Below are 26367 nucleotides of genomic sequence, written 5' to 3'. Positions count from 1 at the left end.
TGATCTTCTGCGCTCGAAGCAGGTATCTGCACGAGCTCCACTGGGACCTGCATTTGCTTGTTTCTCAACAGCATTTATGGCAAAGGTAAGGAGAGTAATGGACTCTTATACTGGGAACACACTGGATGATATCTCATCTGATCCCACGGATCGGGCCGACATACCAGGCACATCATCTAATGTGTACCCATTATGCGTGGATGATGGTGCGACCCAGGTGCCGATGCCGGCAAGTTCAATAGTGCCAGTGAATTACATTTTGGAAGGTCGGTCACCGGATCGTGCAGTGTGTGCCAACCGCCATTGGGTGTTGCATCGGAGGGGTCACTTAGTGTGTACCCACCTTAAGTGTGTGATTTAATGGAGTGACAGATGCAGTATAGCAGGAGCAGAGAGTGAGGTATAGATACCATCCCATCAAGAGATGTATTACACTATGTGAAATGACAAAAGTTCATTGCTACTATCATGTCTTGCAATGAGACCACTAGTCATTTTGGGCCTGATTCAGAGATGAACACAATGTTGTACACAGTGGTCCAATTTTTTGCCACTGCGCATGCATCAAAGCCACATTGCACACATGTGGTGATGGATTAGTGATGGCAGACACAGAAAGGATTTATTTGCAAAGTGAGTGACAGGTAGTCAGCGTTTGGGGTAGGTATTATGAGGTGGTTAGAAAAACGCAGACGTCTCTGGACCATTTTCTGGGCGTGCTCTAGAGAGATTCTGTAAATTAGTTCACCGCTGCAGAGATTCCGGCGACTTAACAGAAACACTCTGTTTGAGACAACATAGGCTTTCTCAGAAGATCGATGTGTGACCAATGTTTCTGATGTTCCTGATTTTGTGTGTATGAGTGGCGGATGCCAGACGCTGGAGGTGGGCGTCTAAGTGCACAAGACAGTGGCTAAGTCGTTAGAATATTTTCGCAAGTCCACTGTGTTCAGAATCGCAGTTGCAGTGGCATTTATTCCATCTCTGAATCAGGCCCTGTTTCTACTGTGAACTAAAGCTAGTTTACTGTAAATAAGTCATCTATACTGGAGAAGAGACAGATGAAAGTCATCTTGCGCCATTCATTTCATTACAGATAACAGTATAATGCTACGGATACTAAATTTAAGATTATTATTATCAGTGCAGTAACAGGGCTCAACTGCGCCCTGTGCCAGCCCCGCCCTCTGAGCATATGGCATCATGACATCACGCAATTTACGGCATAACATCGCCAGCACCGATGAGCTTTGATCGGCAGTTCAGACTGCAGGGTGCTTTTCTGGAGTATTCAAAGGACACTCCGGGGCAGCACTGCAGCAGCGATCCTGGCTGCAGGTTACCATTCCAGATACCCTGCTAGCCAGAAGCAAGGGCCATGGGGCAGCAACTGTGCCGCTGACAGAGCCCTGCACTCTATGCGGCAGCACAGCTTGCACACCCCTAGATACGGTCCTGATTATTATTGTCAATTTATAAATGTTAAAGGGCACCACAATGTCCGACTGTGGGAAATAACAGAAAATTCATAAAACATGGGAGGAAAAAGTGAGAAATAGCAGCTTCTGCAACCCCCAAGCCAAACAGAGGTTACAATCAAAATAGAAAATAATAGGCAGTCAGCTGTCACTGAAATTCTGAATCTTGGTCTGCTACTAATGTAAGCCTTAATGTAATACTTGGGTATTTTGATTAGTGGTCAGTTACAGTCCCACAAGAGGTCTGTATAGCACCATGACGTTATCTTTAGGAGGATTCATGCAAGAACGATGTTGTCTGTTCAAAAATGATCTCACACTGCCCCCACAGGCCATATACAGTATGTGGAACTTTTACAAATGCAGATCCTCTTTTTTTATTGTGAGTAAAAAATAAAAGCAACACATATCATGATCTGTAAAGAACCAAGATGAAAGTTTCTGGTCATGAATATATTTCTGTGCTGAAACACTTAAGAACTTCAAAAGAATAAGTGAATGAGGATAAAATAAATCCAACTGGGGAAATAGGGATTCTCTGGTATCTGTAGGTTCCAGGTGATAACTAGTACATAACAAATGTATTTTCAAGGGAGATTTTCAAAAATATACATGAATAAAATATACATTAAAGCCTAATGCAGTTTTATAGATAATTTCATATCAGAAATTCACCTCTGCATATCAAAGTGCATTTGCCATTAAGAAGTGGCTTCTGGTCGTCTGATCTCTAGAAAGGCTATGCTTTTGTGCACAGTAAAATGGAATATTCTTTGAAAGAGGAAAAATAAGATTCTAATTACACAAGATTATATACATGTTTTCAAGTATCTGATAGTGCAGACAGTTTTTAGATGAAGCTGAGATATCCTGCCTTTTGCTATTTATGAAGCGGAACGGGTATGTAATGCTGGCTGTCGGGATGCCTTCTATCAGAATATCGACAGCGGCATCCCGATGGTTGGTATCCGGGTAAGTATACTTACCCTCCCCCTTCCCCCCTAACCCTCGATTCTTGTATCCTAACACTAACCCTCCCCGTTAGTGCTTAAACCTAACCCTCCCCCCTTAGTGCCTAACCCTAACCCTAAACCCCCAATGGTGCTTAGCCCTAACCCTCCCCCCTAGGGGTGCCTAACCCTAACCTCCCCACCCCAAAACTTAACCCCGCTATGCTCCATAAACCTAACCCTCCCCCCCGTGGCTAACGCTAAGGGTGCCCCGGACTAACCTCGTTCGGGCACGCGTCTGTCGACGTCGGGCTTAAGACAGGCATCGGTATTTCGACGCCTATCTTAAGTCCCCTGTCGGGATATCCCTGTTGGTATTGATTCATAACTACATCCTTTCTGAAACAACTATGCTGTAGTCTTGTTACTTTTTATGTGTATAGTTCTTATTTTTTATTTTATTTATTTATTTATATACACACATATTCCGTAACGTTTTACAGAGAATAGTTGACCATTCACATTAGTCCCTGCGCCACTCGAGATTACAATCTATATTCCCTATTATGTGCTCACACACATACACACTAGGGTTAATTTATATTTGGAGCCAATTAACCTACCAGTATATTTTTGGAATGTGGGAGGAAACCGGAGTACCCGGAGGAAACCACGCAAGCACAGGAAGAATATATAAGCTCCACACAGGTAGGGCCGTGGAGGGAATCAAATCCACGACCTCAGTGCTGTGAGGCAGTAACGCTAACCAATAGTTTATAGTTATAGTTTCCATGTGCTAGATCAGCAGTTTACAAAAATGTTATGAATTATTCTATTGCAAAATATGACATAATGAATTCATATTTATTTATATATATATATATATATTAGGGGTGTGCCCCGGCCACTTTTCACGTTTTGGTTTTGGATCTGGATCTTTCTTCGTGTTTTGGATCTGGATTGGTTTTGCCAAAACCACCCTTCCGTGTTTTGGGTTCTGGGTTTTGTGTTTTGGATCTGTATTTTTTTGAAAAAAAGCATAAAAACAGCTAAAATCACAGAATTTGTAGGTTTTTCTGCTCCTATGCTATTATTAACCTCAATAACCTTAATTTCCACTCATTTCCAGTCTATTCTGAACACCTCACACCTCACAATAGTGTTTTTATGTCCAAAAGGTTGCACCGAGGTAGCTGGATGACTATGCTAAGCGACACGAGTGGGCGGCACAAACACGTGACCCATCTAGGCGTGATACTGCAGTGGCAGACAGGATGGCAGTTTGAAAAACTAGGCCCCAAACTGTACATAATGCAAAGAAAAAAAAGAGGTGCAAGATGGAATTGTCCTTGGGCCCTCCCACCCACCCTTATGTTGTATAAACAGGACATGCACACTTTAACAAGCCAATCATTTCAGCGCCAGGGTCTGCCACACAACTGTGGCTGAAAAGATTGGTTCGTTTGGGCCCCCACAAAACAAGCTGGCAATTAATCTGTCCCTGCACAAACTGGCTCTACGGAGGCAAGATGTCATCCTCATCCTCCTCATCCACCGATTCTTCACCCTCTTCAGTGTGTACATCCTCATCCTCACAAAGTATTAACTCGTCCCCACTTGAATCCACCACCACAGGTCCCTCTGTACCTTCTGGAGGCTGGTCTCCCTGGAAGAGCTGATAATTCATTTTGATGAACATCATCTTCTCCACATTCTGTGGAAGCAACCTCCTACGCCTTTCGCTGACAAGGTTCCCGGCTGCACTAAACACTCTTTCGGAGTACACACTGGAGGGGGGGCAACTCAGGTAAAATAGAGCCAGTTTGTACAGGGGCCTCCAAATTGCCTCTTTTTCCTGCCAGTACAGGTATGGACTGTCTGACATGCCTACTTGGATGCTGTCACCGATGTAATCCTCCACCATTCTGTCAATGGTGACAGTATCATATGCAGTGACAGTAGACATGTCAGAAATTGTTGCCAGGTCCTTCAGTCCGGACCAGATGTCCAAACTTGGTCCTGCCTGCCCTGCATCACCGCCAGCGGGTTGCTTAGGATACCTAAGTTTTTTCCTAGCAGCCCCAGTTGCGGGAGAAAATGAAGAAGGAGCTGTTGACGTGTCACGTTCCGCTTCAGCTGACAGTGTGTTCACCAGCAGGTCTTTGCACCTCTGCAGGCTTGTGTCGGCCGGAAAGAGAGACACCACATAGGCTTTAAACCTAGGATCGAGCACGGTGGCCAAAATGTAGTGGTCTGATTTCAACAGATTGACCACCCTGGAATCCTGGCAAAGCGAATGAAGGGCTTCATCCACAAGTCCCACATGCCGAGCGGAATCGCTCCGTCTTAGCTCCTCCTTCACTTTCTCCAGCTGCTTCTGCAAAAGCCTGATGAGGGGAATGACCTGACTCAAGCTGGCAGTGTCTGAACTGACTTCACGTGTGGCAAGTTCGAAGGGCTGGAGAACCTTGCACAACATGGAAATCATTCTCCACTGCGCTTGAGTCAGGTGCATACCCCCTCCTTTGCCTATGTCATAGGTGGATGTATAGGCTTGAATGGCCTTTTGCTGCTCCTCCATCCTCTGAAGCATATAGAGGGTTGAGTTCCACCGCGTCACAACCTCTTGCTTCAGGTGATGGCGGGGCAGGTTCAAGAGTGTTTGCTGGCGCTCCAGTCTTCGGCACGCAGTCGCTGAATGGCGAAAGTGGCCAGAAATTTTTCGGCCCACCCAAAGCGTCTCCTGCATGCCCCTGTCGCTTTTCAGAAAATTCTGCACCACCAAGTTTATTGTGTGAGCAAAACATGGGACGTGTTGGAATTTGCCCAGATGTAATGCCCGCACAATATTGGTGGCGTTGTCAGATATCACAAATCCCCAGGAGAGTCTAAGTGGGGTAAGCCACTGGGCGATGATTTCCCTCAGTTTCTCTAAGAGGTTGTCGGCGGTGTGCCTCTTACTGAAACCGGTGATACACAGCGTAGCCTGCCTCGAGCTGGCGTTTCTGAGATGCTGCGACTGGTGACGCTGCTGCTGTTGCTGCGTAAGGTGATACATCTACCCAGTGGGCTGTCACAGTCATATAGTCCTTAGTCTGCCCTGTTCCACTTGTCCACATATCCGTGGTTAAGTGGACATTGGGTACAACGGCATTTTTCAGGACACTGAGGACACTTTTTCTGACGTTTCTGTACAGTCTCGGTATCACCTGCCTAGTGAAGTGGAATCTAGATGGGATTTGGAACCGGGGACACACTACCTCCATCAATTGTCTAAATCCCACTGCACTAATGGCGGATACCGGACGCACGTCTAACACCAACATAGCAGTCAAGGCCTCAGTTATATGTTTTGCTTCAGGATGACTGCTGTTGTACTTCATCCTCCTCGCTAAGGACTGTTGGAGGGTCAATTGTTTAGTAAAAGTAGTGGTGTTCCTACTTCCTCTCTGGGATGATGAACTACTCCCAGCAGCAGCAACAGCAGCAGCGGCAGCAGGAGGCGTAGCAATGCAGGATCCTCCAGAGGAATCCGGGATAGGAGAGTCATTCATGCCAGTGACATGGCCTGCAGGACTACTTCCGATCCTGACTAAGGAGGAAATTGACGAGGAGGGAGTTGACGGTGTGGTTTGCAGGCGCTTGGATACAACAGGACAACGGGATTTAGGTGTCCCTGGACTGCTTACGGTCTTAGCCAAAGTTTCTGAACTTAACAGTAACTTATTATGAACGCGCTGCAGGTGCCGTATAAGGGAGGATGTTCCTAGGTGGTTAACGTCCCTACCCCTACTTATTCCACCTTTACATACGGTACATATGGCAAGACAGTTGTTGTCCAGATTTGGATAGAAATATTGCCAGACCAAAGAGGTGGAATGTTTGGTCTTCTGCCCAGGCATGACCGTGATGGGCTTTTTCATCCCACGGACAACAACTGTCTCCCCCGGAGCCTGATTTAAACAAACCACATCACCATCAGAATCCTCCTCGCCAACTTCCTCCTCAGCGCCAGCTACACCAGTATCCTCATCCTGTTGTACTTCAACAGTGACATCTTCAATTTGCATATCAGCAAGTGGACTGTGGGTGCTCCTTTCAGCACTTGCAGGGGGCGTGCAAATGGTGGAAAGAGCCACCTCTTCCCGTCCAGTGCTGGGAAGGTCAGGCATCGCAACCACCACCACACTTGGACTCTCCTTGGGGATTTGTGATATCTTCTTAGAAAGCACAGTTCTTCGCTGTGCTTTTGCCAGCTTAACTCTTTTGATTTTTTTAGTGGGAGGAGGGCTTCCATCGTCATGTGAAGCTGAACCACTAGTCATGAACATACTAGGGATCGACCTTAGCCGTTCCTTGCCACTCCATGTCGTAAATGGCATATTGGCAAGTTTACGTTTCTCTTCAGTTGATTTAAATGTTTTTTTCAAGGTCATTTTCCTGGACTTTGTCATTTGGGATTGTATGTGCCCTCTATTATGACATTGGGCATCGGCCTTGGCAGACGACGTTGATGGCATGTTATCGTCTATGTCATGACTAGTGGCAGCAGCTTCAGCACTAGGAGGAAGTGGTTCTTGATCTTTCTCTATTTTATTTTTATCGGAGAAAGTTTGGTCCTCCATTTATGTTATATCGATTTGATATATACGTGCGGCTAAACACATAAAATATTTTTTTATTTTTGCTGGAGAGTAGTGCACTTTGTGGGTTACACCAGCCTTTAAGAAATGAGCCAGCCAGCTCATTACTTATGGGACACAGGCGCACGCTTGGTGCTGCTCCTTTGTTGATGCACGTGCGGCTTCTGCGCACACAATTCACAAACACAGAAAATAATTTTTTTTTTGGTTTGGACTGGAGTGTACTTTGGGGGTTACAGCACCCTTTAACGGTCAAGCCAGCCGGCCCTTTACTTATGACACAGGTGCACGCTTGGCACAACTTTGTTGATGCACGTGCGGCTACTGCGCACACAATTCACAAACACAGAAAATTATTTTTTTTTTGGTTTGGACTGGAGTGTACTTTGGGGGTTACAGCACCCTTTAACGGTCAAGCCAGCCGGCCCTTTACTTATGACACAGGCGCACACTTGGCACTACTTTGTTGATGCACGTGCGGCTACTGCGCACACAATTCACAAACACAGAAAATATTTTTTTTGGGGTTTGGAGTGTACTTTGGGGGTTACAGCACCCTTTAACGGTCAAGCCAGCCGGCTCTTTACTTATGACACAGGCGCACGCTTGGCACTACTTTGTTGATGCACGTGCGGCTACTGCGCACACAATTCACAAACACAGAAAATATATATTTTTTTGGTTTGGACTGGAGTGTACTTTGGGGGTTACAGCACCCTTTAACGGTCAAGCCAGCCGGCCCTTTACTTATGACACAGGCGCACGCTTGGCACTACTTTGTTGATGCACGTGCGGCTACTGCGCACACAATTCACAAACACAGAAAATATATATTTTTTTGGTTTGGAGTGTACTTTGGGGGTTACAGCACCCTTTAACGGTCAAGCCAGCCGACCCTTTACTTATGACACAGGCGCACGCTTGGCACTACTTTGTTGATGCACGTGCGGCTACTGCGCACACAATTCACAAACACAGAAAATATTTTTTTTTTTGGTTTGGACTGGAGTGTACTTTGGGGGTCACAGCACCCTTTAACGGTCAAGCCAGCCGGCCCTTTACTTATGACACAGGCGCACGCTTGGCACTACTTTGTTGATGCACGTGCGGCTACTGCGCACACAATTCACAAACACAGAAAATAATTTTTTTTTTGGTTTGGACTGGAGTGTACTTTGGGGGTTACAGCACCCTTTAACGGTCAAGCCAGCCGGCCCTTTACTTATGACACAGGCGCACGCTTGGCACTACTTTGTTGATGCACGTGCGGCTACTGCGCACACAATTCACAAACACTCAAAATATATTATTTTTTTAGCACTTGGGGGGAGCACCCCTGATGGACAGAGCACCCCCTGGACAACACTACAGCACCCCTTTAGGACTGGGACACTGCACAGGACTTTGGAGTGGACACAGCCCCTATGGAGAACTGACTGCACAACACAGTCCAGCCAGCCCCTATGGACTTTGAAGTAGTGGACACAGCCCCTATTAACAATAGCAGCACAGCACAACACAGCCAGCCCCTATGGACTTTGAAGTAGTGGACAACAGCAGCACAGCGCAGCACAGCACAGCACAACACTACTCTGCACTACACTACACTACACTACACAGCCCAGCCAGCCCTAACTCCCACCCTCCCTCTTCACTGTCCACAGCCGAGTGAGAAAATGGCGCCAACGCGGGTACCTTATATAGGATCCAAAACCTGCGAGACTCGGAAGGCGGGATGATGACGTTTTGCCTCGATTTCAGATCCGAGTCAGGCGGGAAAAGTCGAGCCTGACTCGGATCTGCCTCGGATCGGGGGGGGCTCGGGGGGGTTCGGATTTCAGAAATCCGAACCCGCTCACCCCTAATATATATATATATATATTATATATGTAAAATTCATTGTTTGTTTGCCTGGTAATGCATTTGGACACCATGCACCGATTGGGATGAAATAATGCAAGGTGGTCCAGTTGGATCCTGGCCAGGTTTTAGGGTGGTAAGGTTCCCGTTCGGACCTCCCGTTGGTGTACGCTGGGCAGATCTTTAACCCGGGGAGCCTGTTCTGAGCCTTCCACTGGATGGATTTGGACAAAAACTTCACAGAGAGGTAACATTGGATCCCAGAAGACATACCAGGGGGTTGAGGTCCCGGCTGGACCTCCCTTTGGTGTATGTTGGGCAGAACTTTGACCTGGGGATGTTGGCCAGAACTTTGACCTGGGTATCCTGTTCTGGACCTTCCACTGGATGGACTTCGATGAAAACTTCATAGAGGGGTGGAAATTGGTCTGGGATGCCTAATGGAGTGGCTGGGGTCCTGGTTGGACCTCATGACGGAGTGCTCCAGGCAGAACATTGTCCCAGGGAGCCTGTTCTGGGCCTTCTACTGGATGGATTTGGATGACATCACATAATTTGGATGTAAACTTCACAGAGTGGTAACATTGGATCCCAGACGACATACTAGGGGGTTGTTGTATGCTGAGCAGATCTTTTGCCCAGGGAGCCTGTTCTGGGCCTTCCACTGGATGGATTTGGATGAAAACTCTGCAGAGGGGTGACAGTTGGTCTGGGATTCCTAAATTAATAAATTAAAGAGTTATACCTGGGCAACGCCGGGTGCTTCAGCTAGTATATATATATCTCCCAGGTTAGCCTGGCACGCCGGATAAAGTAAACAGCGGTAGGGTGCCTTCCTGAAATCAATGCAAATTTCCAAAGTCCTTATTTATAAGAACAAGGCGGCACAATGTAGCAAAAGTGTATTTAACTCATCATAGTGACAATACAAACATCATCAACGTTTCAAAGTCCTAAGATTTTTTTTTCAGGATGTATCACTATCAGTGTAACAAACAATCCGAAAAGCGCCACTCAGCGGGTTTAAATAAAAAAAAAGTCTTCAAACAGGTTCCATCAATTCAACGTTTTGGGTCTGGGATGCCTAAATTAATAAATTAAAGATTTATACCCGTGCAACGCCGGGTATTTGCTAGTATATATATAGGTAGGGGCAGGAATGTTTTTTCCGCGCACCCGAAAAAGGGGGCATGGCCCCACAGGACAGGGAGCCTAGCTTTGTGGGTAGGAGGCGCGGCTTTGCGACCTGAACTCCCGTTTAAGTGACTCCAGGGGTCCGGGAGATGCAGGACAAGACTGTTTTGAGTGCTGCACGTAATGCTACAGTGCAGAACTCGGCTCCTGTAAATGAGGAGGAGTGACACCAAGGTGCCTTTCTGGACCCCCCTTGTGACACCACTGACACACATGACATAATAATTTTACTGTGGTACTGCATTGCAAAAGTAATAAAAGTAATGCATGTTTATGTGTATTACAGTGTAAAAGTAAAAAGTAAGGGTTTTAGAGCTAAAAGTTTAAAATTCTAAAACTTTGGATTCTGCTGAATTTCCTGATCACCTTGGATCTGGGAAGCACAAAGAGTTGGCTAAATATATAGGGGATGATTTACATGTCTATTTACTAACAGGAGTTAAAGTGTAAAAGCACTAAAGGCAGAGGGAAATCCAAGTACATGCCACTTCTTGATATGTGATAATGGATTTTCTGGTGTGTTGTGCTCGCTGTGTGGGTTTTTTTCGTGCTGCCATAGGCTTCTATGGCAGCGCTCAGTGCTTCAGATGTTATCAAGTTTTTTTTTACTTACCATGTCCTGCCACATTCAGTGGCAAACGCAGGATTTTTAAGGGGGGTTTCCATATATATATATATATATATATATATATGCAGCAAAACACAGCGGCACTCACGGGTCTTGTAATAAAGAATGACGCCAACTAAGGGCACGTTCGCTCAACGTTTCAGTCGCTTATACTTTTATCAAGAACTGTTCTTGATAAAAGTCTAAGAGACTGAAACGTTGAGCGAACGTGCCCTTGGTTGGCGTCATTCTTTATTACAAGACACGTAAGTTCTGCTGTGTTTTGCTGCATATACATTGAGTATTTTATACTACAGATGGCACCAGGGCCATTACAATGCATTTTTTGTGGAGTGCTGGCTTAAAGAGACAAAAAAAAAAAATATATATATATATATATATATACACAGCATTCATACACATGCAACTTAGCATACTCATGAACAGCATTCACACAGACACGCACACATAAGCATATTACACACAGCATACATGCATAAATACATGCATACATACACGCACAAGTATACTTACACACAAGATACCTACATATATACATACTTACACACAGCATACATTCCTACATGCACACAGCATATATACACACACACACGCATACTTATGTATAGCATACATACACCAACACTTACACACATATAAACATCAGAATAGTTACAGAGGGCTGAGGAGGGAGGAGGTGGGTCACCGCCGGAGCCCATGTGAGCGGAGTTGCTGCTGCTCGGCATGCATAGCAGTTCCTTCCCGGCGATCTCCTCCTGAAGACATAGGACTTGAGCTAGGCCCAGAGTAGCTGCGCCAGAACGATGACCACAGCGTTGAGAGCTGTGGCCTTCACGGAACCTGACCACCCACACAGCATGACGATATACACCTGGAGACAAGCGGCTGCCCCACCTCCTACTGCCGCCGCACCAACACGCCCCCTCACAGCCAGCCAATCACAGCACAGCAGGGACTGACGGAGACACGCTAACTGCCCGACGCCCGCTGTTGCTGTATACTTGGGAGACAGCTCTGCCAACCAGAGCTCTCTGTCTGTAGCTGTTGATCCGTGGCAGCTCCATCGCGGCCGCAATCAGTGCAGAGACAGAGACAATGCTGTCTCCGTCTCTAAAAAAATAAAAATTGGTCCATCAGGGGGGTTTCTGCGTACTCAGAAACCCCCCCTGCGTGCGCGTGTGACATTGCATCCCCAGGCTGCTGTTAACTGCTTTCGTCTAACTGTTCTACTGCATCCAGGAAGTCCTTGCTGTATGTTTTGTCATTTGCTAATAAAGTTGTTTTTACATTTCAAGTAAAAAAACCACAGTGCTGCTGTGCATGTCTCTATGGTCTTCCTGTGTTTCCTCAGTTCACACATGTGCAGTAAAGAATAAGGGATGCGCTAATTGCCTGAGCTCTCACCGCTGAGATTATGACTTTCCATTCACCCTCTTCAGCAGGAGCTGCAATAGTAACAATCGCGGTAGCTGCCTCCTGTTTCGCACAGGTAGCAGGCGAAGCAGCAGGGTTTTTTTCTAAGAGAAAGTGCCATGTTATTAAATGGACCCCTTAGAGGCCTATGGTCATTTTTGTGCTGCTCATATACACATTTAGATGCTACACGTGCATACAAATATGCGTCGGTATCTACTGTAGATGTGTGCATATTTGGGATTTGCAGCTCCTTATGCCTGGAGAGGAAAATAAAAGAGAGAGCAATTGTAAAGTGTGTGCTATAAGAAAGTGTTCAAATTAGTGTAGCGTGTCCTCTGGAGATGCAACATGTACTTTGACTGGTTTCTTGGTGACCAGGATAAAATCTGGGCACCCCAAATTTCTTTCATAGCCTGCGCAACTAGTCTGACAGAATGGTTGAAAGGAAATCACTGTATGATGTCGTTCACTGTCCCAATGGCATGGTTTGAGCCTAAGGAACACTGGGCCTGATTCAGAGCCGCTCGTAAGAGGCCGCTCGTTCGCTCTTAGCGATGTTCGCACAACTGCGCATGCGTATGGGTCGTAATGCGCATGCGCAAACCAGTCATTGCGATCGGAAATCGTGCGCTCGCAAAACAGCGAGGGGTTGCTAATGTGATTGACAGAATGTACCGTTTGTGGGTGGTAACAGGGGAAGGTGCTTGAAGACGGGGGAGTGGAGATCCGAATGCAGCAGGGCCGTCTTTTCCATTGGGCTTGATGGGCACCTGCCCAAGGGCCCGATGCTTCTCGGGGCCCGCCAACTCGACCCCCTGCAGCTGTTTTTTAAAACAGCGCGGGTTCTTGTGTGTGTTCTGTGCAGGGCCGCACCTGCCGTCTGCCGGGACTGTAGTCCCGGGCCTGGACACAGGCAGAATGGGAGGGGGCCTGCTCCTACCACTGCTGCCTGCCGGCTCGCAGCCCCGCACTAATAGGAATGTGCCTGCTCCAACCGGGGACCCCCCCCCACAATTCTACTCTTCCATCCCTGATGCATTGCTGACCACAATGAGGGCAGAGCAAACGCGACAAGCCCCGCCACCATACACCCGCGAATCGCGGCATTATGGAGGCGGCGAAGCCTAATCATGCGAGGTGCATCTTGCTGTTGTGTAAGTAATATGTATGTGTTTTAGCATGTGTATGTATGTGTCTTGTGTTAGTGTGTGTATGTTGTGTTACAGTGTAATGTATATATATATATAATGTGTTAGTGTGTATGTATGTGTCTTGTGTTAGTGTGTATGTATGTGTTACAGTGTAATGTATATATATATATAATGTGTTAGTATGTATGTGTCTTGTGTTAGTGTGTATGTATGTGTTACAGTGTAATGTATATATATATAATGTGTTAGTGTGTATGTATGTGTCTTGTGTTAGTGTGTATGTATGTGTTACAGTGTAATGTGTATATATATAATGTGTTAGTGTATATGTATGTGTCTTGTGTTAGTGTGTATGTATGTGTTACAGTGTAATGTATATATATATAATGTTAGTGTGTATGTATGTGTACGTTAGTGTGTATATACTGTATGTATGTGTTAGTGTGTATGTATGTGTTAGTGTGTATGTGTTAGTATGTATGTTTATGTACAGTATGTTAGTGTGTATATATGTGTATGTATGTATGTTAGTGTGTATATATGTGTATGTATGTTAGTGTGTATATATGTGTATGTATGTATGTTAGTGTATCTATATGTGTATGTATGTATGTATGTTAGTGTGTATGTATGTATGTATGTTAGTGTGTATATATGTGTATGTATGTTAGTGTGTGTATATATGTGTATGTATGTGTTAGTGTGTATGTATTAGGGGTGTGCACCGGCCACTTTTCGTGTTTTGTGTTTTGGTTTTGGATCTGGATCTTTCTTCGTGTTTTGGATCTGGATTGGTTTTGCCAAAACCACCCTTCCGTGTTTTGGGTTCTGGGTTTTGTGTTTTGGATCTGTATTTTTTTTAAAAAAAGCATAAAAACAGCTAAAATCACAGAATTTGTTGGTTTCTCTGCTCCTATGCTATTATTAACCTCAATAACCTTAATTTCCACTCATTTCCAGTCTATTCTGAACACCTCACACCTCACAATAGTGTTTTCATGTCCAAAAGGTTGCACCGAGATAGCTGGATGACTATGCTAAGCGACACGAGTGGGCGGCACAAACACGTGACCCATCTAGGAGTGACACTGCAGTGGCAGACAGGATGGCAGTTAGAAAAACTAGGCCCCAAACTGTACATAATGCAAAGAAAAAAAAGAAGTGCAAGATGGAATTGTCCTTGGGCCCTCCCACCCACCCTTATGTTGTATAAACAGGACATGCACACTTTAACAAATCAATCATTTCAGCGCCAGGGTCTGCCACACAACTGTGGCTGAAATGATTGGTTCGTTTGGGCCCCCACAAAACAAGCTGGCAATTAATGTGTCCCTGCACAAACTGGCTCTACGGAGGCAAGATGTCATCCTCATCCTCCTCATCCACCGATTCCTCACAATCTTCAGTGTGTACATCCTCATCCTCACAAAGTATTAACTCGTCCCCACTTGAATCCACCACCACAGGTCCCTCTGTACCTTCTGGAGGCTGGTCTCCCTGGAAGAGCTGATAATTCATTTTGATGAACATCATCTTCTCCACATTCTGTGGAAGCAACCTCCTACGCCTTTCGCTGACAAGGTTCCCGGCTGCACTAAACACTCTTTCGGAGTACACACTGGAGGGGGGGCAACTCAGGTAAAATAGAGCCAGCTTGTACAGGGGCCTCCAAATTGCCTCTTTTTCCTGCCAGTACAGGTATGGACTGTCTGACATGCCTACTTGGATGCTGTCACCGATGTAATCCTCCACCATTCTGTCAATGGTGACAGTATCATATGCAGTGACAGTAGACATGTCAGAAATTGTTGCCAGGTCCTTCAGTCCAGGCCAGATGTCCAAACTTGGTCCTGCCTGCCCTGCATCACCGCCAGCGGGTTGCTTAGGATACCTAAGTTTTTTCCTGGCAGCCCCAGTTGCGGGAGAAAATGAAGAAGGAGCCGTTGACGTGTCACGTTCCGCTTCAGCTGACAGTGTGTTCACCAGCAGGTCTTTGCACCTCTGCAGGCTTGTGTCGGCCGGAAAGAGAGACACCACATAGGCTTTAAACCTAGGATCAAGCACGGTGGCCAAAATGTAGTGGTCTGATTTCAACAGATTGACCACCCTGGAATCCTGGCAAAGCGAATGAAGGGCTTCATCCACAAGTCCCACATGCCGAGCGGAATCGCTCCGTCTTAGCTCCTCCTTCACTTTCTCCAGCTGCTTCTGCAAAAGCCTGATGAGGGGAATGACCTGACTCAAGCTGGCTGTGTCTGAACTGACTTCACGTGTGGCAAGTTCGAAGGGCTGGAGAACCTTGCACAACACGGAAATCATTCTCCACTGCGCTTGAGTCAGGTGCATACCCCCTCCTTTGCCTATGTCATAGGTGGATGTATAGGCTTGTATGGCCTTTTGCTGCTCCTCCATCCTCTGAAGCATATAGAGGGTTGAGTTCCACCGCGTCACAACCTCTTGCTTCAGGTGATGGCGGGGCAGGTTCAAGAGTGTTTGCTGGCGCTCCAGTCTTCGGCACGCAGTCGCTGAATGGCAAAAGTGGCCAGAAATTTTTCGGGCCACCCAAAGCGTCTCCTGCACGCCCCTGTCGCTTTTCAGAAAATTCTGCACCACCAAGTTTATTGTGTGAGCAAAACATGGGACGTGCTGGAATTTGCCCAGATGTAATGCCCGCACAATATTGGTGGCGTTGTCAGATATCACAAATCCCCAGGAGAGTCTAAGTGGGGTAAGCCACTGGGCGATGATTTCCCTCAGTTTCTCTAAGAGGTTGTCGGCGGTGTGCCTCTTACTGAAACCGGTGATACACAGCGTAGCCTGCCTTGTAACGAGCTGGCGTTTCTGAGATGCTGCTACTGGTGACGCTGCTGCTGTTGCTGCGTAAGGTGATACATCTACCCAGTGGGCTGTCACAGTCATATAGTCCTTAGTCTGCCCTGTTCCACTTGTCCACATGTCCGTGGTTAAGTGGACATTGTGTACAACGGCATTTTTCAGGACACTGAGGACACTTTTTCTGACGTTTCTGTACAGTCTCGGTATCGCCTGCCTAGTGAAGTGGAATCTAGACGGGATTTGGAACCGGGGACACACTACCTCCATCAATTGTCTAAATCCCACTGCACTAATGGCGGATACCGGACGCACGTCTAACACCAACATAGCAGTCAAGGCCTCAGTTATACGTTTTGCTTCAGGATGACTGCTGTCGTACTTCATCCTCCTCGCTAAGGACTGTTGGAGGGTCAATTGTTTAGTAAAAGTAGTGGTGTTCCTACTTCCTCTCTGGGATGATGAACGACTCCCAGCAGCAGCAACAGCAGCAGCGGCAGCAGTAGGCGTAGCAATGCAGGATCCTCCAGAGGAATCCCGGATAGGAGAGTCAGTCATGCCAGTGACATGGCCTGCAGGACTACTTCCGATCCTGACTAAGGAGGAAATTGATGAGGAGGGAGTTGACGGTGTGGTTTGCAGGCGCTTGGATACAACAGGACAACGGGATTTAGGTGTCCCTGGACTGCTTACGGTCTTAGCCAAAGTTTCTGAACTTGACAGTAACTTTTTATGAACGCTCTGCAGGTGCCGTATAAGGGAGGATGTTCCTAGGTGGTTGACGTCCCTACCCCTACTTATTTCACCTTTACATATGGTACATATGGCAAGACAGTTGTTGTCCGTATTTGGATAGAAATATTGCCAGACCAAAGAGGTGGAATGTTTGGTCTTCTGCCCAGGCATGACCGTGATGGGCTTTTTCATCCCACGGACAACAACTGTCTCCCCCGGAGCCTGATTTAAACAAACCACATCACCATCAGAATCCTCCTCGCCAACTTCCTCCTCAGCGCCAGCTACACCAGTATCCTCATCCTGTTGTACTTCAACAGTGACATCTTCAATTTGCATATCAGCAAGTGGACTGTGGGTGCTCCTTTCAGCACTTGCAGGGGGCGTGCAAATGGTGGAAAGAGCCACCTCTTCCCGTCCAGTGCTGGGAAGGTCAGGCATCGCAACCACCACCACACTTGGACTCTCCTTGGGGATTTGTGATATCTTCTTAGAAAGCACAGTTCTTCGCTGTGCTTTTGCCAGCTTAACTCTTTTGATTTTTTTAGTGGGAGGAGGGCTTCCATCGTTATGTGAAGCTGAACCACTAGTCATGAACATACTAGGGATCGACCTTAGCCGTTCCTTGCCACTCCGTGTCGTAAATGGCATATTGGCAAGTTTACGTTTCTCTTCAGCTGATTTAAATGTCTTTTTCAAGGTCATTTTCCTGAACTTTGCCATTTGGGATTGTATGTGCCCTCTACTATGACATTGGGCATCGGCCTTGGCAGACGACTTTGATGGCATGTTATCGTCTATGTCATGACTAGTGGCAGCAGCTTCAGCACTAGGAGGAAGTGGTTCTTGATCTTTCTCTATTTTATTTTTATCGGAGAAAGTTTGGTCCTCCATTTATGTTATATCGATTTGATATGTACGTGCAGCTAAACACAGAAAATAATTTTTTTTTTGGTTTGGACTGGAGTGTACTTTCAGGGGTTACAGCACCCTTTAACGGTCAAGCCAGCCGGCCCTTTACTTATGACACAGGCGCACGCTTGGCACTACTTTGTTGATGCACGTGCGGCTACTGCGCACACAATTCACAAACACAGAAAATAATTTTTTTTTTGGTTTGGACTGGAGTGTACTTTGGGGGTTACAGCACCCTTTAACGGTCAAGCCAGCCGGCCCTTTACTTATGACACAGGCGCACTCTTGGCACTACTTTGTTGATGCACGTGCGGCTACTGCGCACACAATTCACAAACACAGAAAATAATTTTTTTGGGGGTTTGGACTGGAGTGTACTTTCGGGGGTTACAGCACCCTTTAACGGTCAAGCCAGCCGGCCCTTTACTTATGACACAGGCGCACTCTTGGCACTACTTTGTTGATGCACGTGCGGCTACTGCGCACACAATTCACAAACACAGAAAATAATTTTTTTTTTGGTTTGGACTGGAGTGTACTTTCGGGGGTTACAGCACCCTTTAACGGTCAAGCCAGCCGGCCCTTTACTTATGACACAGGCGCACGCTTGGCACTACTTTGTTGATGCACGTGCGGCTACTGCGCACACAATTCACAAACACAGAAAATAATTTTTTTTTGGGTTTGGACTGGAGTGTACTTTCGGGGGTTACAGCACCCTTAACGGTCAAGCCAGCCGGCCCTTTACTTATGACACAGGCGCACGCTTGGCACTACTTTGTTGATGCACGTGCGGCTACTGCGCACACAATTCACAAACACAGAAAATAATTTTTTTTTTGGTTTGGACTGGAGTGTACTTTCGGGGGTTACAGCACCCTTAACGGTCAAGCCAGCTGGCCCTTTACTTATGATACAGGCGCACGCTTGGCACTACTTTGTTGATGCACGTGCGGCTACTGCGCACACAATTCACAAACACAGAAAATAATTTTTTTTTTGGTTTGGACTGGAGTGTACTTTCGGGGGTTACAGCACCCTTAACGGTCAAGCCAGCCGGCCCTTTACTTATGACACAGGCGCACGCTTGGCACTACTTTGTTGATGCACGTGCGGCTACTGCGCACACAATTCACAAACACAGAAAATAATTTTTTTTTTGGTTTGGACTGGAGTGTACTTTCGAGGGTTACAGCACCCTTAACGGTCAAGCCAGCCGGCCCTTTACTTATGACACAGGCGCACGCTTGGCACTACTTTGTTGATGCACGTGCGGCTACTGCGCACACAATTCACAAACACAGAAAATAATTTTTTTTTTGGTTTGGACTGGAGTGTACTTTCGGGGGTTACAGCACCCTTAACGGTCAAGCCAGCCGGCCCTTTACTTATGACACAGGCGCACGCTTGGCACTACTTTGTTGATGCACGTGCGGCTACTGCGCACACAATTCACAAACACAGAAAATAATTTTTTTTTTGGTTTGGACTGGAGTGTACTTTCGTGGGTTACAGCACCCTTAACGGTCAAGCCAGCCGGCCCTTTACTTATGACACAGGCGCACGCTTGGCACTACTTTGTTGATGCACGTGCGGCTACTGCGCACACAATTCACAAACACTGAAAATATATTATTTTTTTAGCACTTGGGGGGAGCACCCCTGATGGACAGAGCACCCCCTGGACAACACTACAGCACCCCTTTAGGACTGGGACACTGCACAGGACTTTGGAGTGGACACAGCCCCTATGGAGAACTGACTGCACAACATAGTCCAGCCAGCCCCTATGGACTTTGAAGTAGTGGACACAGCCCCTATTAACAACAGCAGCACAGCACAACACAGCCAGCCCCTAAGGACTTTGAAGTAGTGGACAACAGCAGCACTACACTACACTACACTACACAGCCCTAACTCCCACCCTCCCTCTTCACTGTCCACAGCCGAGTGAGAAAATGGCGCCGACGCGGGTACCTTATATAGGATCCAAAACCCGCGAGACTCGGAAGGCGGGATGATGACGTTTTGCCTCGATTTCAGATCCGAGTCAGGCGGGAAAAGTCGAGCCTGATTCGGATCGGACTCGGATCGGGGGGGCTCGGGGGGGTTCGGATTTCAGAAATCCGAACCCGCTCACCCCTAGTATGTATTAGTATGTATGTTTATGTACATTATGTTAGTGTGTATATATGTGTATGTATGTATGTTAGTGTGTATATATGTGTATGTGGTATAAATTTAATATGCCGGCGGACAGGATCCCGGATGTCGATATACCGACGCCGGATTCCCGACGCCCGGCATAATGCTGACGACGATATGCCGAAGACATCAGGATACTGGCGTCGGCATCCCGACCCCCTCCATCCTGAAGGTAAGTATACGGGTAAGTATGATACTTAGCACGGGATGGGGGGGTTAGGTTTAGATACCCCAGGAGGGGGATTAGGGTTAAGCAACCCCTCCGGGGAGGGTTAGGCTATGGGGAGGGGGGGTTAGGGTTAGGCACCCCCCCTAGGGAGGGTTAGGTTTAGGGCGCGGGAAGGGGGGGTTAGGGTTAGGCACCACGAAGGGAGGGTTAGGGTACTTACCGCCACTGTCGGGATTGTAGAAGATTGGGCTTCTGGTGTTGGTGTTTGAACTGGAGGTTATTCAGCCGCTGGCTATTCTTACCGAACCTGTGTATGTATGTTAGTGTGTGTATACTGCATATGTGTTAGCATGTATATATGTGTGTGTTATATATATTATATACATGTTATATGTATATATATATATATATATATATATATATATATATGTGTGTGTGTGTGTGTGTGTGTGTGTATATATATATATATATATATATATATATATATATTAGAACCCCTTCCCCCCAGAAAATCCTGTGTTTGCCCCTGTTCAATAATCCATTTTTTTCTCTTTGCTGTTGGCGCACGTGACTTCATGACGTCACTCAAAGCTGCTGGAAGGAAGAGGACCCGTGACGCGTGGGGAGCAGCGCACGCCAGACCTGGAGGAGAAGAATCCAGAAGGAGCACTCTTCAGGGCGATAAGGTAAGTCATGACTCCTGAGACTTATTGGTAGCATGAAAGGGAGAGGGGTCCCAGGGGCCCTGCCTATTTTGTCAGTCCCAGGCCCCAAAATTACTGATGGCAGCCCTGGTACTGTGTCTGCAGCAGCAGCGATTGGTTTGGGAGACACAGCGCGTCCTGTAGGCCCGCTCTCTCAGCCAATCGCTGCCGGCAGCGTCTCTCAACCAATTGCCGCTGGTAGCGTATCATCCATCACTGACCAGAGACCACCTCGGAGCACCTCCTTCCCTCTCTGCCCGCCAATGTACTCAGACTCTGATTCAGAGCCGGATGCTCTGAAAGAGCGCTCGCTCTGAATCAGGGCGTTTTTTTAATTTTTGGAGCGCTGGCCGCTCGCATAGCTTCTTGCCCCTACAGTACTACCGTCTACCCTTACTACCTTCCTACCCTAGTACTGCTTGCCCCTAGCAAACATAAGGGTTGAGCTGCACAGCATGAATCAAATCACTGCGCAATGCTATAATTATACCTGGACAAAATCTCACTATGATGACGGGGCTTATTGCTGCAATAATACAATATCATGTGTGGGTAGGGGCCCCAGTGCTTTGCTTTGCCCAGGGCCCACACTGCTGTTAAGACAGCCCTGGAATGCAGGCGTGCCAAACGGTCAAAAGAGCGTTTAATGGGAGTGCATAATTAGTAAAGGAGCGTCATCGACCATGTCACTTGGTTGTCTTTTAGCCTGAACTGTTCGCAGTGATAGCGGTAACAAAAACCTACCACAAGCACTGCGAGCAGTTCAGATGCCTTTCGATGTACCCGATTAATCTAATAAATACCGGAGATGACGTGTGTTGCAAACGGCAAAGGGGCGTCTTTACAAAATAGCGAGCGCATTTTTAATTCGCTCGCTCGGACATAGAGGCGTCGACCTACCGCAAAGAGCGAGCACTCAATTTAAATAGCCGGCCCCTTGTTTGGAACGACCGTCAGCAAATAGCGTCCGGCTCTGAATCAGGCCCACTGTACAGACTATTATTTTTGTCTAACTAGTCTTGCTGGGCATTCCAGTAGACCTAAGCACACTATCAAATATCCCGAAGTGTCTTCAGCGTGAAGGGCAGAAGGGCTGCTTGGTCCTGTACCTCGTGTGTGTACCAGTAAATCGGGGACATTAGAGTCAGGAGATACAGAAATTACAGCAGAGTATCACCCTAAACTCAAGACAAGAACAGGAAGAATTAAATCATTTGGATCGTGACTTGAAACTGTCAAAACAACAAGCCAAACTTTTGGGTTCTAGGCGGTAACAGTGGATACGACAATTTCAAGTTTTAGAACGAGAAACTTTTCTTTGCCCACATTTTTTGAAAATAAAAATTAAGTGTGTGAGTGTACTAATGTTAATGGTTTAAAGATTGAGGTTGGTGTTCAGCAAAATTCTTGTGAGTGTCGACTGTTTACTGATTCCTCGAAGAGTAGTCCGGCAGCAGTGTTACTCCATAATGAGAACAAACTCCCTTCAGTGCCTCTGGCCTATGCAGTGGACATGAAATAAACTTATGAAAGTATGGCTGTGTTGTTGGAGGGAATCAAGTATAAGGATCACGGATAGAATCTTTGGTGTGACTTAAAGGTAGCTGCACTGCTGTTAGGTTTGCAAGGTGGATTCACAAAGTGCTGTTGTTTTCTGTGTTTATGGGACAGTGGAGACACTAAAAATCACTATATTACAAAGAAGTGGCCAGAGATAGAAACCTATGTTGCTGGAGAGAAAAACGTCAAGTACATTCCATTGGTTGAGCCACATAAAATCATTTTGCTTCTGCTTTACATTAAGTTGGACCTAATGAAGAATTTTGTGAAAGCTCTTCATAAAGAAGGCCAGGCTTCCAGTTATCTGAAGGAAAAGTTTCTGCAGTGAAGCGAAGCAAAGCTAAAAGAAGACATACAGTATTTGTTGGCCCCCAAATAAGGAAACTGCTTATGGATGAACTGTTTAATGGTAAATTGACGGAAATTTTATCTGCTGCTTGGCCCTCTCTCCAGGCTGCTTGGTGTGGATTCATAAGGAGCAAAAAAAGAGACCAAATACGTGTCCATTGTGAATGAACTATTGGACAACTACACAAATATAGGTTGTAGAATGTCACTTAAAATTCACTTTTTACATTTAGACTTTTCCCTGTCAACCTGATGAACAGAAGGAACATTTTCACTAAGACATTCTGATAATAGAGCATTGCTACCAAGGACGCTGATGGAGGACTACTGCTGGCTCCTTTTTATCGTCATTCGATAGTTATACCTATTCCAACTATGGTACCCCTGTTTGTGTGGGCACATATACTTCAGGTATAAATGTACCTTACAATAGAGATAGCTGTTTCATGTTTATCCTTTCTTCTGGAAAAATCCAGAAGCTCAGTTCACGTAGGTGCACTAGCACTGTTGAGTCAGACTCAGCAGTGCTAAGTTTCACTGCTCCGCAAGGAACAGTGAAGGGAATTGTGGAGACAGCTGATTTTCAGATCAGATGTATCCGCACCGGAGCAATGTTGAATAGCTTCGGTGAATATGTATCTACCGATGCTACTTGCAGTGAGTTGGATATTTAATTATCGGGAGCCCATGTAATTAACATGATGAATAGACCTCCTGGTTACAATTCTCCCTAAAAGTTTCCACTTTCTGAAAAAGCAATGTGTGTGTGCAACGGTACACCATCCTGAAATGGTGTACACCTGTTGATTGGTATCCTAACCCTCCCCCCTTCTCCCTACCCTTAACTTAACCCTCCCAGGTGCCTAAACCTAACCTTCCCCTCCCCGCACCCTAAACCTAACCCTCCCCCCTTAGTGCCTAACCTTAACCCTCCCCTTAGTGCCTAACCCTAACCCTCCCCCTAGTGCCTAACCATAACCCTCCCCCTAACCTCACTAGTTACCTTTGGGATCCCAGCAGTCGGGATTCTGACAAGTGTTGGGATTCTGGCATCACCATTCTGACCACCGCAATCCCTGTGGTCGGGATTATGACCACATCCCATCAATATATCATACACCTGTATGTAAACTCCAAACTGGGTCACTGTTTTTCAAATCCTGCTTGTGAATACATATCCTACCATGTTTTGGCTACTCCGGTCAAGGGGCAACCACTAACCTCTATGCAGCATAATTTCTGGTCCGTCACTTGTAATGTATCCCCTAACAGCCAGAGTGCACTATATCAGTGCAAATGGCCGCGGTGCACCTTCCGGTCAGGGGATGACGGTTGACACTGAAACAGCTGTAGGGATTTGACAGTGGGGGAAGGAGTCTTGATGTGTGGATGCTCGTACCTGCTGTAATGTATGATATGCTGCACAAGATGTATCTGCTGTTCACTACAGTGTTGCTATAAAGCCATTTTATTGGATTTTCTTGGATTAAATCTATGATACTAATTGAGTGCTGGCCTCATCTCTGGTTGAGCCCCTGGTGGATCTACAAGTGGACGGTTTGCTATATATATATATATATATATATATATATATATATATATATACACAGCAAGAAGGAATGGCGGCACTCAGTGTCTTCAGTAATACTCAAATTTATTCTGACGTTTCCAGCTTGCCGGCCATTCTTTCTAGCTGTATGTTAGAGCTGCTATCTCCTAGGAAGGCACTAGCGCAATTAATGAACTTCCCCGGATATGAAAAAAGTTCAGACAAGCACCAACTGTATCATCAACGTTTCAGATGTATTGTAGCATCTATCATCCTGACGATAGATTTGACAATACATCTGAAATGTTGCTGATACAGTTGGTGTTTGTCTGAACTTTTTTCAAATCCGGGGAGTGCCATCCTATTTTGGAAGTTTTATATATATGTATATAGTACAAATAAACACACATATAATGTGTAAATACACACACATATATACAGTATGATGAAAAATTACAATGACATAGTTACTTACCTGGCCTGAGAGAGACCCTTCCCTTTCTACACTTTTCAGCTGGACCAACTAAAGAGGAGGACTTGGCGTGTGGGGGTGGGGGAGATTAGGGGTGCTGCAGGGGCTGGGGGTGCCGCGAGAAGGAAGGTTGGGAGTGCAGCGAGAGGGGGGGTCTGGAGTGCTGTGAGGGGAAGGAGTGGCAGACATACTGTACTACGGGGAGTTGAACAACAAGCCAAAGGGAGAGGAGAGGAACAGAAAGCAGGATGGGTTAGAAGGTTGCTGTCAGTGCTGGAGCTGGGTGCAGGCGGGGATGCGGCCCCAGTGTTTTGACTTGGGGGAAGAAAAGGTGACAGTGGGTGGAGCTTCTACTTAACTACTGCTGCAGCTGTAAGATTCCTGTCTACAGCAGCACAGCAGTTTAAAAAGTATTAATAGGTGTTGCTGCCCCATTGTTTTCTGTCCCTGAATCCTTGGGGCCTGGTACTGGTGTCCCCTCCTGTCACCGGGCCTGCATATAACACATTATTCCACACAATAGTAGTGCAACTTACACATTATGCCACACAGTAAGGCCCCTTATACATGATGCCACTCCCATCAACTCACCTCCCCGTGCACCATAGCAGCGACACCCCTTGCACCCACGGTAGTTACACCACTGTTTGCATGCATGTTAGCAAATAGTGGGGTCCTTACCAGGATCAATGAAATGGGGTTATAGGTAGGGGTGTGCACCGGCCACTTTTCGTGTTTTGTGTTTTGGTTTTGGATCTGGATCTTTCTTCGTGTTTTGGATCTGGATTGGTTTTGCCAAAACCACCCTTCCGTGTTTTGGGTTCTGGGTTTTGTGTTTTGGATCTGTATTTTTTTTTAAAAAAGCATAAAAACAGCTAAAATCACAGAATTTGTTGGTTTCTCTGCTCCTATGCTATTATTAACCTCAATAACCTTAATTTCCACTCATTTCCAGTCTATTCTGAACACCTCACACCTCACAATAGTGTTTTTATGTCCAAAAGGTTGCACCGAGGTAGCTGGATGACTATGCTAAGCGACACGAGTGGGCGGCACAAACACGTGACCCATCTAGGAGTGACACTGCAGTGGCAGACAGGATGGCAGTTAGAAAAACTAGGCCCCAAACTGTACATAATGCAAAGAGAAAAAAGAGGTGCAAGATGGAATTGTCCTTGGGCCCTCCCACCCACCCTTATGTTGTATAAACAGGACATGCACACTTTAACAAATCAATCATTTCAGCGCCAGGGTCTGCCACACAACTGTGGCTGAAATGATTGGTTCGTTTGGGCCCCCACAAAACAAGCTGGCAATTAATGTGTCCCTGCACAAACTGGCTCTACGGAGGCAAGATGTCATCCTCATCCTCCTCATCCACCGATTCCTCACCCTCTTCAGTGTGTACATCCTCATCCTCACAAAGTATTAACTCGTCCCCACTTGAATCCACCACCACAGGTCCCTCTGTACCTTCTGGAGGCTGGTCTCCCTGGAAGAGCTGATAATTCATTTTGATGAACATCATCTTCTCCACATTCTGTGGAAGCAACCTCCT

The sequence above is a fragment of the Taudactylus pleione genome, unplaced genomic scaffold (genome assembly GCF_031769625.1).
Source record: "Taudactylus pleione unplaced genomic scaffold, aTauple2 ptg000207l, whole genome shotgun sequence".
In the NCBI taxonomy this organism is placed as follows: Eukaryota; Metazoa; Chordata; class Amphibia; order Anura; family Myobatrachidae; genus Taudactylus; species Taudactylus pleione.
Note: the sequence above shows the minus strand (reverse complement) of the source record.